The following is a 17,012-nucleotide window of genomic DNA, read 5'->3' as shown; positions in this document are numbered from 1 at the left end:
CCTGCGGCACTCCACTGTTTACTCTCCTCCATTGAGAAAAATTACCATTTAATTTTACCCTCTGTTTTCTATCTGATAATCAATTCCTAATCCACAACTGAACTTTGCCACCTAGCCCATGACATTTTAGTTTTCTCAGGAGCCGGCTCACCTTTATCCACATGTTTATTCACACCTCAAAGAAGTCAAGCAAATTGGTGAGGCAAGATCTCCCTCGGCTGAACCCATGCTGACTCTTGTCACATTAAATCATGTTTGTCTACGTGTTCCACAATTTTATTTTTTATAATTGTTTCTAACATTTTGCCCAGCACTGAAGTAAGGCTTGCCGATCTGTAATTTTCCAGATCTCCTCTGAAGCCCTTTTTAAAAATCGGCGTAACATTGGCCACCCTCCAATCTTCAGGTACTACAGACAATTTTAGCAACAGGTTACAGATCACCAACAGCAGGTCAGCAATTTCATGTTTTTTAGTACCCTGGGATGTATACCATCCGGTCCTGGCAATTTATCACTTTTTAACTTGTCGATTTGGCTCAGTACATCTTCCAGATTCACAGAGATTTCTTTCAGTTCCTCTGCATCATCACCCATGAAAACCATTTCTGGTTCAAGTAGATCTCTTATATCTTTCTCCATAAAGACCGAAGCAAAAAATTCATTCAGTCTTTCCGCTTTGGCCTTATTCTCCCTGATCATCCAACAATCCCACAGAATCCATCACAGGTTTTCTGATTCTGATGTACCTAAATAAAATTGCTATATTTTGCCTCTTTTGCAAGTTTCTCTTCATATTTTTTCTTAGCTGTCTTTATCAATGCCTTTGCACCTAACTTGCCAGTGCTTGTGTTTCTTATTTTCTTCATTCGGATCCTTTTTCCATTCTTTAAAGGATGTTTTTTTGGCTCTTTCATTTCACCTTTTAACCACGCTGGCTCTCATTTCCTCTTCTTTCCACCTTTGCTGATACGTGGAACACATCTGGTCTGGGCTTCCACGACGGTAGTTTTAGTGGCAGGTTACAGATCACTAATAGCAGGTCAGCAATTTCATGTTTTGAGTTCTTTCAGTACCCTAAAGTGTATACCGCCTGGTCCAGGTGACTAAACATTAAAAAATACATACTGTACTTCTTCAGTATGTGGATTAACTGACAAACACACTCTTGATCCCTCCCAAATCCTAACCACAATCCTTCCCTCCCCTCTCTCACAATGCAATATATTGTTTTGGTTGTTACCCTGTTCCCTCTTCTATAGAACTCTCTTAATACTGGATTCAAACTCAGTCTATGAGCCCCCATTTCACCTGTCACTGGTTTAGAAAGGGCTGCCAAATCTTTAGAAAGGATGCCATTTGATTTTGTCTTAGTGCAGTCAGTTTTGCCATCAAAAACACATGGTTTAATTTGGCCGAGACCTGTGCCATTGAAGGTAGCATTGGTTGCTTCCATGCTGCAACCAAAGCGAGCCTACCTGCTGTTACGTAAGTGAGCAAACATCTCCTTCTGGATCAAAATCCTGGAAGGCCCATGTTCAGCAAATTCCATTTTAACTTCTTATGAATCGTAGTGCCCAGTAGCTCTGAGGCTAATGCAAAAATCAGGTCCCAATATTGTTGCGCTTTGGAAAAATGCCATCAAATATGAAAAAATTTTCTTTCTGCTCTACATTTGCGCCAACACAGATCACCATATCCATATTTTTTTAATGCAATCAAGAGTATATCATATATACTGTAGCTTATATTTTTTCAACAAGCATAATAGATATGGAAACTTTCAACAATGAGATATAAATTTTCTCCCAGCCCTTTCTCTCAAAGTTGTGCCCCAGGGATTGTTCCAATATTTACAAATAGTTAATAGGTGACACACTGCATAAAGATAGTACCGGAAGCCATGGGAGATCAGAGCTCCAAGGGAAGTGAATATGAAGAAAAGAGGTCCTAGGACAGTGATGGCTAACCTTTTTGAGCCCGAGTGCCCAAACTGCCGCACAAAACCAAAGAATTTCCTCAAAGTGCCAGCACGTCAATTAAACCTTAATAACAAGATTTTAGTATCTAAAAACTCTTTATAAAGTTGCCTGAACTATGTAACATCATTTTTAAAGGTTGGAATCTTTGTATTGTCAGAGAATCAATTTGATTCACAATCCTTTGGTTTTCATTTCAATTTATTGGCAATTTATAATGTTTTAATGATTTCATTCAATTTAATGAATTTAGGAAGAATTTGATTCAGTTACACAATATATTTTAAATGTATTATTCACATAACATGTCAAATGTATCCTAAGTAAAAAAAAAAGATAAACTTCTTAAAACTGTTAACTGTGTCAAGACTCGGTGTGCATTCCCAAAGAGTCTATACATGTGTTTTTGTAAAATTTACAATCAAATTAGAAAATAGTTAAATCATTACATTTCTAATAATATGATGTAAAGAAAACAAAAGAGCTTTCAATTAAACCAACCGTTTTTATTGGAAATTCCAGATTGGAATACAACAGGGCCATGTAAAGTCCCTTTTTTAAATAACATCTTTAAATAATATTTAAATAACTTAGAAAGTGTCTTAACTGCAAACTGAAAACACTGCTTCATGTAAACATATGCATTGGGCATGCTCTGAAAAAAATTAATGTGATTTTTGTTGTTGCATGCATGCTGATAACTTGTCAATCCTTGGCTCATAGTGCGTTAATTTCAGAGCAACACATGCAGCACTCATGTCATCCGTTAATCTGTTTCTAGCATCAGATTTTATATGATTCAAAGCCGAAAACAGCTTCTCACAAGCATAGGATGACCCAAACAAAGTAAGAAGAGCAATCCCAAGTGCTTTCATGGACTTAAAATTGTCTGGCAGAGAATTCCACGCTTTTAGGATTTCATTTTCAGAACTGCTAGCAGTGATTTCATTTGTCACCCTTTCACACTCAATACGTTCAAGAGCCGCACGCAGGTCATTGAATTTACTTTTCCAGATAGAGCTTTCTTGAAATTCCAGTAGCTCCATTTCCAAATTTTGAATATCCAACCACTGTAAGCAGGAAAGATCAAGATCTTCAAATGTGGACTTTTCTGGGGAAGTTATAAATTCTACTGTCTACTATACAAAGTAATACATGGAACAGCCCCCAGCTACCTAAACAACAGACTACACCGTAACCTCTCACACAGACTAAGGAGAACTCAGAGCCTATTCATTCACCCCCCTCTCAAAGGAACACGACGAAAGAAACTATACGACAGCCTTTTAGCGACACAGGCAGCAAAGATCGATACTACCATCACCAATCTACTGACCAAATCAACAGACATTAAAGTATTCCGAAAAGAAATCAAAACTCATCTCTTCAAAAAACACTTCCCATCATCATAACCTCACAAAAGTATTAGAAAATGCTCTCATGACCACCTCCATCACCACCACCAGCAACACCCTGAATCCAGACAGTATTATCTCTATTCGTCTAAACAACCTATCACTATCTACTACCTGCTATCAATTTCTCCTGGAAAAGTCCAGACTAACAATTGTAACTAGACACATTCCTGATTACATGTACTGCAATGCTACTGGAAATGTCCAGTCCTCTATACTTGTAATCCGCTTAGAACCGCAAGGCACAAGCGGAATAGAAATCACTAATGTAATGTAATGTAATGAAAGGGTTGTCTCCATCTTACGGAACTGAGAAAATCTTTTACTAAAATTCTCCTTTGCTTCGGCTACAATGGTGGAATATGCTTTGTGGATTTCCTGGTGTTTTTTATGACTGTTCACAAATGTTGTAGAATTATCCAAATGTATTTTTAGGTTGGGAAAATATTTTAGCTGTCCACTCTCAAGGTCTTTTTCAAAATCATGCAATTTTCTCTCAAAAGCTTTGATGTCACTAAACATGCTTTCTGCTGTTTTTCCCATGCCTTGTAATTTTTTGTTTAGTACATTAAAGTGGTTAGTAAAATCTGTAAAGAACATGAGGATGGTAAGCCAGGCCATGTTGGTGAGTTGAGGATAGTCTTCACCCTTTTTGTTCATAAATAGCCTAACTTCTTCCAAGCAGGCCACAAATCTCTCTAACACTCGTCCTCTGCTCAGCCACCGGATATTATTGTACATCAGTAAAGTGTTATATTGTGCCTGAACCTCATCAAGAAGGGCTTGAAATTGTCGAAAATTAAGAGCACGCGCCATGATGAAGTTCACCATTTTTGTTACATCTTTGAGGACATTGTCAAGTTTTTTGCTGCTTTCTTTGGCGCAGAGAGCCTCTTGATGTATTATGCAGTGAAATTGAATCAGTGGATGTTTTGCTTCCTTAGCAAAGAAATGAATGAATCCTGATGTTGTCCCCACCATGCTAGGTGCTCCATCGCTAGTAACTGAAACCACTTTTTCTGGACTTATGTCTAGTGATGAAAAAGCCTCCATCACAGAATTGTGGATATCTATCCCTTGTGTTCTTCCAGGCAAAGACAGCAGTTTTACCAGCTCTTCTCTCATGATGTCACCAGTAGCATAACGCAAAATGAGCGCTAGTCTTGCATGGTTAGTAATATCTGTACTTTCATCCAAGCACATGGAGTAGAAGGGTGCTTTTTGTAAGTTGCAAGTAAGCTGTTGATTAACATCAGCAGCCATTCGCAGAACCCTATCTTTTGCAGTATTTCTGCTTAGTGGCATCTCAGAGATGCGCTGCACAATTTTATCCTTGTTTTGGAAATCATGGAAGAGTGAATTACTCCCAGCCAAAATTGCCTTTTTGATAAAATCTCCATCAGAGAGGGGCTTACCATGTTTTGCCATGCACAGTGAAATTTGAAAGCTGGCAACTGTAAGATGATTAGTTTTTGAAAGATAGTTGCTAAAACTAAGAGACTGGGAGTGATATTTCTTTAATTTTCCTACAAGGAACTCTTTTCTTTGAGCTAAACCAAGTTCAGCAACACTGTTATGGTTGGTCTCAAAGTGACGTTTGACACTTGATGTGCGAGACACAACACTTTCATTACACATAATACACAATGCTTTCCCACTGCGTTCAATGTCTCTGTCCAGGCCTTTTGGAATGGCCTTTTGGAATGGCCTTCCACTATCTGTTTTTGCTTTTTTTGCTGTACTCATTTTCTTTGTTCAAGACTTCAAGTCTACAAAAAGATAAAATTTGTATAATAAAAAAAATCTGTGCTGTATACAAATCCGTCCCCATAAAAAAATATGTGATTGGGGAATTTTACTAATTGTAGACATCCGTTTTGGTCAAAAAAATATACTGTCCGGGTGGAAACCGGACTTGTGCAACCCTAACCTGGACACCTAGACAAATAGCCAGATAATTTAATAGGTTTTTAAAAAGGAGCCCAGGTAAGTTTATAATTAACATTAGTATTATTGGTCCAATTAAACTTAGGCAGCAAAGGTAGGGCAAAGTAGAAGTTTACCTAATAATAAATGATGTAGAATGCGGATTGCGTCTCCTGTTCTCCTCAAGTCTCTCACCAGGGTGGGAGGGCGTGACAGAAGAACGCTCGGTGCTGTAGGCGAGTACCTGGGCGGGTTCAGAGGCGGAGGCGGGGAGTGAGACTTTGCTTCTCACAGCCCCGCGGCGGTTCAGGCAACCGCGAGGAACACATTGCCAGGCAGGGCCGGACTGGGACAAAAAATAGGCCGGGGCATTTTAGGTTGAGCAGCCCCCACTTCCCCCTCACACACTGCCTGGCTCATAGGATACTAAGGGGAAGACAGGCAGGTTAAACATCCACTCACAGGACTGCAGCCAGCAGAGGAGGATGGGCTGCGGCCCACCGGGACAATGCCCGGTCCTCCCCCCAAAGCAGACACCGGCACACTCGCCTCCTGCCACGCCACATATTTTAATTGTGGACCTTCCCGCGTGCCAGCTGCAAGGCCTTCGCGTGCCACAGCTGGCACGCGTGCCATAGGTTCGCCATCGCTGTCCTAGGACACAGCCCCTGAGGTATGCTGACTAAGTAATGGCAGCAGAGGAGGATCCTCCAGAGCACACACTAAAAATGTGCCAGGAAAGGTAGTAAGAAAACCATGAGATAATAAAGTCCTGAAATCTAAGTGAGATCAGCGTACCAATGAGTAGGCGGTGATTTAGTGTCAAACACCGCAGATAAATTATGAAGGATTAGAATGGAGGAGTGGCCTTTGGATTTGGCCAGGAGCAGGTCATTGGAGACTCTAGCAAGGGCAGTTTCCATAGAATGTAGAGGGCAAAAGCCCAATTGAAGGGGGCCAAGAATAGCTCAAGATGAAAGAAGAAAGTCAAGACAATAGTGGTGAACAGCACGTTCAAGTAGCTTGGATAAAAAAGGAAGGAGGAAGACAGGGTGATAATTAGAGGTAGGGGGTCCAAGGGATTTTTGAGGAGCGGGTTAACTACGGCATGTTTGAAGATGTCGGGTATAGTTGCAGTAGAGCGGGATAAGTTGAGGATATGGCAGATAGCAGGGATGATAGTGTTTGCTTCCATATGGCTAGGGCTAATCGTATATATGGATTCCCTCCTGTCTTAACTTGATTATATTCACTAAGAGAGCTACAGGACCACCCATAATGGTGTGGCTCCAATGGCATTTTGTTCTAATTGGACCCATGCTTTGTTGGAATTATTTATCCAATAAGCCAAATATCAGAGGTGAGCCACCCTATATAGTATTTCTGGAAATGAGGCATGGCCATTCCACCTTCTATTTTGTGCATGCAAAGCATAGCTCTACTTAGAGAATAACATGGGAACGAATCCGTCCTCATCCCCATGGGATCTCAGTGTCCCTGTTCCGTCAGCTCTGCCCTTGTCCCATTCCTGCATGCTTTGCCTTAGCCACACAAGCCTCAAACACTTATGATTTTAAAGTATTTGAAGCTTGTGCAGTTGGAGACAGGGCTTGCGGGAGATCCAGCGGAAAAGGGGAAGATTTGTCCCCATGTCAAACCATGGTGGTTTCTGAAGCCAAATATTTTACGACTGAATGTGTGAAAAAAGTTGTTTGAGAAGTGGAATAGGTAGAGCTAAAATAAATAGTGAATCTTGGACAAAAAAGTCATTTTGATAGCACCGACTCACCCCCAGTATGACAGTCTGCCTTCCTATCTATCCAAGTCATGTCATCATTTTTTGAGTAAAGGAGGATAATTTGCTGTAAAGAGACACTCAGGATTCTCAAATAGGGTATGTATTTCAGGGTCTATGTGAATGGGTGCTAGTTTTGCAAAATTTCAACCTCCTATTGCCTCACACTAGTATTTCCGATTTGCACATATTCATTTTAAAGCCTGATACCCTGCCAAAGTACTCTAGGGACTACGTGATGGTGATAAGGTTCTCTCCGGGTTTACGACCAAAAACAAGATTATCTGCAAAAAGAAGAATCTTATGTACCCGCCTACCTTCTATGTGGTTAATTCAGAACTCTGCAGTATGACCGATTTTTTTTTTTTTTTGAAAAAAAAATAGACCACATTACTCATTTTTATAACCTACACTGGTTTCTGATAGAGGCTATTTTGTTATAAGGCACTTTATGGTCTATTGCCACGTTATGTGATTGATCAATTTGCTTTCAATATATCGAGGCACCCTTCATGTTTTTCTGCTTTTTAAAAAATATTTCCAACTATAAGAGGCTTTCCTAAATTGAAATATGTGGTAAAGATGTTGGCTTTTCAGGCTGTGGGGTTGGGAGAGAAAACTAGGCCCTATAATACAAGCATCTGTATCTTATGAACATTATAGGAAAATGTTAAAAATGTATTTAAGAAATTTGGAGGGGGGGTAATGGGAATGTAATTTTGTAATTCTCTGTGAATGCACAGTTCTCTATATGATAACCACATAGAACTGTGAGGTGTTTGCTGTATACAAATGAGATGTTATATTACCGTCTGCCAGAGAATGTGTATGCTATGACTGTCTCAATAAGAAATGCAGTTTTCCTTCACCTGTTCTCTGTGAATTACTGCAGCTCAGTAATAGCTCCAAATTCTTATTTATTACTTTCCAAACTGCAGCCATCACAGTGATGGAACATGTGTATTATCTCAAATTATTTTTTTTTGTAGAACGGCAGCTTCATTTTCAGTAACCAGGGATATGTGAATATCTATTTCTACTTGTACAAGTGGGTATCATCTTTCTCTTATTCTGGAGATGCAGATCCTGCCTAGCTAGTAGCAGCAAACATCTGACTGAAAGCTAGAATGTGATATACAGCTTCCAGTCGGGGATGTTTACAGTTACAAACTAGCATAAATCTTAACTTGGATCACTTACTGGAAGCAAGAACAGGTATTAATCTATAAAAGAGAGAGACAACATTGTGTTAGAAACATTCATGGACTCAAAAAAACTTCACTGTGAACAATTCAAAGCAAGTTATCAGTATTCAGAAAGATGAAAAAAAGGAAATCCAACCACTACATTCCAGTATCTCAAAAGATTTTTAAAAAACTGCCTAAAAGGCTCATAATTATAAGTTGACTGTTTTGGGGGCACTGTCTTGGCTAACAACATCAGTCAACACTCTTTGTGCCCTGAACAGTATACTTTAAATCTTTTATTAAATTTTCAGAACTTGATTACGAAAAAAAAAAATAATTACAACAGTAAAGGAAAAGAAATAGAAAAGAAATAAAATAAAATACTTTGTTTACTTAAAACCACACTAAGGCCCCCTTTTATGAAGCCGTGTTATTAGCTCTGACACTCATAGGAATTCCATGAGCATTGGAGCTTTTACTGCCACGGCTGGTGATAAAAAAGCCTATCACAGCTTTATAAAAGGGGCGATAAGTCAGAAGCCTAAACTGGAAAAGGAGCAAATTAAACTCCCTTTATGAAAATGAGAAACAAATAAAACACCCAGACATATTCAGAGTACAGCAGGAAGTCTCTAACATTGGATCAGTCCTCAAAGCAATTTCACTTAGAGATTTATTCTCCCAAAAAATATTGCGATAGATGTGAGTTTTCCCTTGATAATTTTACAAACATTGGGGGACCTAAGGCTGAAAGCAGGATAAGAGGGAACCACGCCTGCCTTTTACAAAGAAAAAGATCTGCAATTCATTTGAGAGGCTTTATGAACCTCAGGAAAAACAGGAACTTACTGACTCTAACAACTTAATATCTTTACGCTTGATTTCTTTGCTCAGTGCTTATCTGATTTCAAGAATGAAAGGAATCCCTCATTTAGGGGGGGGGGGACAGTTCATAACTAGGGTTGCACATTTAACTCCCTCCTTCCTACAGAAAGAGAGAGTGTGAGAGAGACTCTGGAGCCATCAGTATATGGAAAGTAGGAGGGAAGGAGAGATACCGGACCACAGAGGGAGCAGAGGGGACAGGGAGCTGGAGTGCAGGGAGGAAAAAAAAAAAAAAGAAGAGAGGGGTGTGTTCTGCAGAGATTTATTCTGAGTTGGAGAAAAGAGGCAGAGAACTGGTTCCCAGGGAGGGGAGAGAGATAAGAGGAGATTGTTGGTGCCTGAGAGGAGAGATCAGATGAGATGGTGCCAAATGAGAGGGATAGTAAGGGGCGGGGAGGAAGGTGAACAGAGATGGTGAACATGGAATGGAGTGGGAGGAGCAGAAAGGACTATAAAAATGACCATATTTTGCTTTTAGTAGGATTGTACATGCTAAAATTTTTCTTTCTTTCTTTTTCTTTTGGATCATGCAATTAATCACACAACTAAAAATTTTAATCCATGTACAGCCCTATTCATAACATACATAAGACCAGCCTTACTGGGTCAGACCAATGGTCCATCAAGCCCAGTTGCCCGTTCTCACGGTGGCCAATCCAGGTCATAAGTACCTGGCCAAAACCCAAGGAGTAGCAATATTCCATGCTACCGATCCAGGGCACGCAGTGGCTTCCCCCATGTCTTTCTCAATAACAGACTATGGACTTTTCCTCCAGGAACTTGTCCAAACCTTTCTTAAAACCAGCTATGTGTTATGTTACCCAACACATAGCTGCATTATTCCAGGAAAAGTAACACCATCTTAACAGGACTAGAATTGGGAGGAGGGGAGGGGGGGATCCCCTTCTGTATGCAAAGACACCCATCAAGACACCTAAGTGCCAAGGTGTTGCAGGAAAATCTATCCCGTCACTCCTGTACTAGCTGGTGCCAGGTTCAAAACAGCACCCATGACCCCAAGTGGTAGTCTGCTGATACTACCAGTAGGTATCAGGCTGGCAAAAGCCTTATGTGGTTGTCTGATCCCTAGAGGTTTTACCTTAAGGCTACAGAAGGGGGGAGGGGGTCCATAGGCACCATTCTGAACATCAATCTCTTGGCAGTCAAGTATCTTCAGGGGGTGGAAGGAAGGGTGGAACACTTAATGATCTATCTGTGTGGTTCCCACCTCAGGAGCTTTAGAAACACAGCTTATGAGGCTGACTGCAAATTGGGTTATTCCCTTTACCACAGCTTGGTAGCTCCATCCCCTCTTTAGGGATTCCTTCAGCAGATATTTCCAGCATACCAATCACATTCCATCAGGGAGACAACTCCCAAGTTGATCTCCCTAAAGACCTAGGGTTAAACAGGAATACAATATAATCTTGTTACAGGTGGTATACACATACAGACTCTCCACATAAAACCTTCCAAGCATATCCACAGGAGATTTAACAGAGGAAATAGGAAAATTTAAAGAACCCCAGATTAAATCTCATGCTATACCACCAGTAACTTCCTGCAGCACAATATCAAGTCTAGACAACAAAACCCTCTAAAGATATCACTGTCCCAAAAAGAGAGGCCAAAGTCACAACAGTTGTATTTGAGGAAATTACTTGCTTGCTGATGGACTCCTCTAGTACAATAATATTTGCAGCTACAGATGTTCCTGAATCTGATGAATTCAGATTCGACTGTAGCAACAGTCCTCAAATATCTTCCACTCTAACCCTGAAGCCATATCAACATAAGAAGAGCCATACTAGATCAGACAAATAGTCCATCTAGCCCAGTATCCTCTTCCCCATGCTGGCTTGTTTGCTCCTGTTGCCACTCATGGCAGAATGATCGCTGTCCGTTCAACCCTACAGGTTCCTGAGGAAGGGACCCAGAGTCTCCGAAACCGGGCTGGTAGAACCTGACTTTGGCATTGGGTTTTGTTGCCCCGCCATTGTTTTCATCTCCGGAATATGTCTGCAAGCTAAGTCTGCTTTATTTTTTCTTGGAAGTCGGCTGGGGGACTTTCAAAGTAACCTCACTCTGTCTGTTTTCTTTTTTGGCACTGTGAAGATGTGATTTATTTATTATTATCACTTATAATTTGTTCACCTGATTATTTGGTTGGTTGTACACATGGGAGGGACCCGATGATGGTGTGCAGGTGGAGGTTATTAGACCTTCACCCGAATATGTGAGCGCTGGAGATTGTTCTCCTTTCGCTGAGCCTTCACACTGAGTATCCCCCCTCTCAAAATTTATATCATATTCATTGTTAGTCCAGTGCCAGCAACAGAGTGAGTTATTCTGAAAGCCTATTAGACCTTGTTTTTGCTGCTGTTTGTGGCTTCTATTTAATATCCTTTGCAGATTTTTGGAGTTGTTTTCCTCATAGGAGGACATCCATCCCTTTATCATTCTGATCACTCTTTTTTTGAACCTTTTCTAATTCTGCTATATCTATTTTCAAGTTTCAAATTTATTAAAACTTTTTATACCGCTCAAACCTCTAAGCTGTGTACAAATAAGTACTAATGAGGAACCAAAAATACAGACTTACATAAATAGATCTCATGATGAGTCACAGGACAAGTAATACACAACATATAAACGAACGGGAACAAGAGAAAAAAGGGAGGAATTACAATAATCCAAGTAAAATTAACATAAAAGGTAAGGTACGGTAGGAAGGGGATTAAAAAAAATAAAATTTATCCCTAATAAGGGCAGTTAGGTGTCAAAAGTTTCTTGGAATAAGAATGCTTTAAACTTATTTTTTAAATGAGGAAGAGATACTTCTAAACGGAGATGATTAGGGGTGGAATTCCAAAGAGAAGGGGCAGCTACCGCAAAATTATTAGATCTGTGTTGATGTGCTTTAAAGAAGGAATTGTTAAGAGATTTTGAGGTGTAGAGCGAAGGGCTTTAGATGGACAATAAGGTATGATTAAATTATTAATCAATTCAGGTTGGTTACTGAAACGTGTTTTAAATGTCAATAAAAGAAATGCTCAACAGGGAGCCAATGAGCTTTGTGAAGAAGGGATGATACATGATCATATTTTTTTGCACTGAATATGATTTTTACAGCAGTGTTCTGTATGATTTGTAGTCGCCCGATTTCCTTTTTTGTTATGCCCTTAAACAGTGCATTACAGTAATCGATACAAGATATTACTAGGGAATGAATTATAATGTATAAAGATGCAGGTTCCAGGAGTTTGGCTAGTGATCTAATCATTCTTAAGCGATGGAAACCGCGTTGTACTACCGTGCTAATATGAAGATGTATCTAAACGTACTGTCGAAAGTAACCCCTAATAGCTTTAAAGAGTTAACAATTTTAAAATCGGCAGAGAGTTGAGTTTTAGAGGTGGATGAATAGTTAAACCATCTTTGTTAGGGAATATCATTAATTTTGATTTATCAACATTTAATGCTAATTTATTGTCATCTAGCCAGGATTTTATTTTCTCTAATTTCAGGTTTATATTAGAAACTTAATCTGGTTTACTGAGATCTATTGGATGGATTAATTGAACGTCATTCATGTATGCGAATGCCCTAAAATGAAGAGTGTATGCGAATGCCCTAAAGTTAGAGAGTGGGAACGTGAAAATATTGAAAAGTAATGGAGATAAGATGGAATCTTGAGGGATACCTTGATTGTTTTTAAAGGGTTCTGAAGCATTAGAGTTGAAAATGACCTTAGAGGACCTGAGATATCAATAATAATAAACACTCTCACATGGATTTTGTGGAAGGCAAAAGAAACTACAACATTAGCTAAAAAAGCCCCCCCAGGGAGGAAAAGCCTCAGACAAAGCCCTCCCACCGCCACAGCTGTGACCAAGGCGGAGAACCTGAGATACAGTGACCAGAAGTGAACACAATATTTAAGGTGATGTCGCACTTTGGAGCAATACAGAGGCATTATAGTATTCTCAATCTAATTTACCATTCCTTTCCTAATAATTCTTAGCATCCTGTTTGCTTTTTTGGCTGCCACATAACATCGGACAAAAGATTTCAGCGTATTGTCTACGATGACGCTTAGATCTTTTTCTTGGGTGCTGACCCCTAAGATGAACCCTAGCATCCAGTAACTATGATTTGAATTATTCTTCCTAATGTGTATCACTTTGCATTTGCCCACATTAAATTTCATCTGCCGTTTGGATGCCGTGTCTTCCAATTTCCTAAGGTCTTCCTGCAATTTTTCACAGTCCGCATGTTTTAACAACTTTGAATAGTTTTGTGTCATCTGCAAATTTAAACATCTCACCTGTTATTTCAATTTCCAATTCATTTACAAATGTTAAATTGCACAAGTCCCAGTTCATATCGCTGCAGCACTCCACTATTATTCACCATTCTCCATTGAGGAAAAATGGCCCTTTAACACTACCCTTTGTTTTCTGTCCATAATCTACATTCCCTCCTATCCCATGACTAATTTTCTCAGGAGTGTCTCATAAGGAACTTACATAGCAACACAGTACATGACGGCAGATAAAGACCTGCATGGTTCATCCAGTCTGCCCAGTCACATTCATTATCAAGGCAATGTTAAAAGAGCAAAGAAATTGACTCTGGAGAATCCACAGAAAAAAGTCCAAGAGAAACCAAAGAAACACTGTGGAGAGACGATGTTCCCGATATGGACTTTATTAGAAAATCAACATAGCAATCCACATAAAAACCTTAAGGACCTAGTCTGCTAAGAGATTTGGACCCAACACGGTCTGTGTTTTGACAAGAAAGTCTTCCTCAGGGGTCCCTGCTAGTCCTAAGATGGAAGATACGTGGAAAAGCTAAACAATCCAAAAATACTGTTGATCTGTTGAGTTTTGTATTGATACTATCTTCTTTCTATTTAGGGATCCTGTGTGTCTATCCCACACATTTTTGCTTCCACCACCTCTTCGGCATTTCAGGCATCCACCACCTTCACCTCTTGGGCATTCCAGGCATCCACCACCCTCTCCATGAAAAGGTATTTCCTGGAGTTACTCCTAAGCCTACCACCCCACAGCCTCATAGTATGTCCTCTAGTTTTACTGCTTCTCCATCTTTAGAAAAGACTTGTTTGTAGATTAATACCATTCGAGGACTTAAATGTCTATATTTCCTCCATCCATTCTTTACTCTAGGATATACATATTCAGGTTTTCAAGCCCCTTCTCATACGCCTCTCAACACAGTCCCAATATTATTTTTGTCACCTTCCTCTGGACCGCTTCAAGTCTTCTTACATATTTAGCATACAGCCCCCAGAACTTAACATAGTATTCCAAGTGGGGCTTCGCCAACGACTTGTACAGGGGCATTAACGCCCAGCGTCCTTCTGGTTACAGCCACCAGTTTGCCACATTGTTTCGCAGCCTTGAGGCCCTCAGACACTATCAAGCCAAGGTCCCTCTCATACCACACACAGCTCCTTTGGATTTTTACTCCCCAAGTGCATAATTCTGCACCACTCTCCCAAGGGAGCTCAGAACGGTTTACATGAATTTATTCAGGTACTCAAGCACTTTTCCCTGTCTGTCCTGGCAGGCTCACAATCTAACTGTGGTACCTGGGGCAATGGAGGGATTAAGTGACTTGCCCAGAGTCACAAGGAGCAGGCTGGGATTGAACTCGCATCCTCAGGGTGCCGAGACAGCAGCCCTAATCACTAGGCCACTACAGTATCCTTGTGAAACTGACATGAGTTCAGTTTATATTCAAATCAACCTTTCCCGCCCCTTTTTTTTGGGGGGGAGGGAGAGAAAGGGTTACCTCAATTTATATTCGAGTATAAACGGTATTTAACCATTTACTATGTATAATAGAGTGCCACTACCTAAGAGATTACCAATTTCAGCCAGTTCAGAGAAAAAGATCCTGACGCGATCCCGTGCGTCAGAGGGAATGTGCTACCGAGGCTGGAGAGCGGCCTGCGAGGTTCGCTAAAGCTGGCCACCATCGCAGGCTGCACTTTTAAAACTTGAAACAAAAACCTTCGGCCGCAGCAGGCCAGCCCGCAGGAAGGGAAGGGAATTGCTTCACAGGGACCTGGAGGGGAAGGGAAATACCACTGCAGCTTCTGCAAAGGAAAGTGGAGGGGGGAAGAAGGGAGGGGGGGGAAATGCTGCTACTACTTCACAGGGACCTGGAGGGGAAGGGAACTACCGCTGCTGCTTCTGCAAAGGAAAGTGGGGGGGGGGGGGGGGAGGAGAGACAGAAAGAAATACAGACAGACAAAGGAGGCCAGGGAGAGAGACAGACAGAAATAAAGACAGACAGGGGACCAGACAGACAGACAGACAAAGGGTGCCAGGGAGAGAGAGAGAAAAATAGCAGGAGGGAGAGAGACAGAAAGAAAGGAAGAAAGAGACAGGAGCAGGGAGAGAGACATAAATAAAGACAGACAGGCATATATTCTAGCACCCGTTAATGTAACGGGCTTAAACACTAGTAGGGATAATAAAAATAATAACAACTTTATTTTTCTATACCGCCATAGTCAAACGACTTCTAGGCGGTTCACATCGAAAGAAGGCTGGACAGTCAGCGAATTACAGAATGTATGAAGAGAAGAGTTTCATAGGATATTGGAGTTATATGGGGAAAGAGTACATGAGAGATTGGAGATTCCTGAGCTGTTACATTCGGGTTTGCAGCAGGGAAGTAACATAGTATGAGAAGGTCGGCTATTTAGGTAATGAATTTGTCAAATAGAGCGGTTTTAATTGATTTTCGGAATGCATTTCCGGATAAACATGTGTTTGACCTAAAGCTTGCTTAAATAGAAAGGTTTTCCCACAAATGATGGAAATAAGGCAAACCATTATGCTGGTATTAATGAGGAAACTACATGCAGTCTCTATGGATACCAAGCTGACCTTCATTGTTACAGGACAAAACACTTATAAAAGCTAGTGGTCATTTACAACAAACTCTTTAGGCGTCTCTAGAAAAACCAAATCCAGTTTCGAATGGAATGAGATTTCATGCCGAGGTGGGCACGTGCTATTTATGGTGATTAGTATTAAACTGCAATGAGCAAATTGCTGGAACACTCTAACATATCTTGAAAAAGAGATGAAGGTTAACACAATGTCACTTAGAAAGGCTAAGTAATGCCTACCTTTTTCTCTTGTTGTTTAATCAGATGAAATGCATATTCACATTCCACATACATTCAGCCGAACATGATTCCTGACAACAAAAAGAATACCTTAAGTTAATTCTCTCAATACTTGTTCGGGAAATTTTATAAATACTTTAACAATCTGTAAACATGGATGCTGCCATACATTTCCTGAAAGGCAATATAATTATTATTTAATATATTTATTGATTTTAAAATTAGACAAGAATAACTTGTAAAGAAAGCAAAATTAATAATTCTACATAGAACAAGAAAATAATACAATAACATTGGAGTAATTTGTAACTAATATGCTCAAGTCCTCAAATTATGGGATCCAAGGTTTTTCTTAGCGAGAACAAAAAGAAAAGAATTGGACATAATGTACATTCTTATGCGTAGAAATGGCTATAGGGCTGATTGCAGGGATTAATCTATAATCTTAGGGCTTAAGATTTTTCTGCCTCCAAACGGGAAAGCACCAAGAAAGAAGTCAATTGACTAAGCTCAAAGAAAACATATTTAACTGTACGGTGATGCACTATACATTTACAAAGGTGTCGCAAGTAAAAAGTATCACCTAAAGATATAATGCCTGGCTTCAACATAAGAAATTCACGGCGATACTTTTGGGTCTCCTGTGATAAAAG

At 40.2% G+C, this 17,012-nt stretch overlaps 1 protein-coding gene across 1 annotated transcript in view; it reads right to left on the bottom strand.

Annotated features, from left to right (window-relative positions):
• ZFAT (zinc finger and AT-hook domain containing) overlaps positions 1-17,012 on the bottom strand; it is a 305,185-nt gene that overhangs the window by 255,506 nt on the left and 32,667 nt on the right. Inside the window, exon 3 of the mRNA XM_033932774.1 lies at positions 16,360-16,430. The gene's annotated coding sequence lies outside the window, so the exon portion shown is untranslated. The remainder of the gene's footprint in view (positions 1-16,359; positions 16,431-17,012) is intronic.

This window comes from Geotrypetes seraphini, chromosome 2, assembly GCF_902459505.1.
Source record: "Geotrypetes seraphini chromosome 2, aGeoSer1.1, whole genome shotgun sequence".
NCBI classification, from domain to species: Eukaryota; Metazoa; Chordata; class Amphibia; order Gymnophiona; family Dermophiidae; genus Geotrypetes; species Geotrypetes seraphini.
The sequence above is the reverse complement of the archived record's forward strand: the minus strand, read 5'-3'. Positions and strand labels throughout refer to the sequence as shown.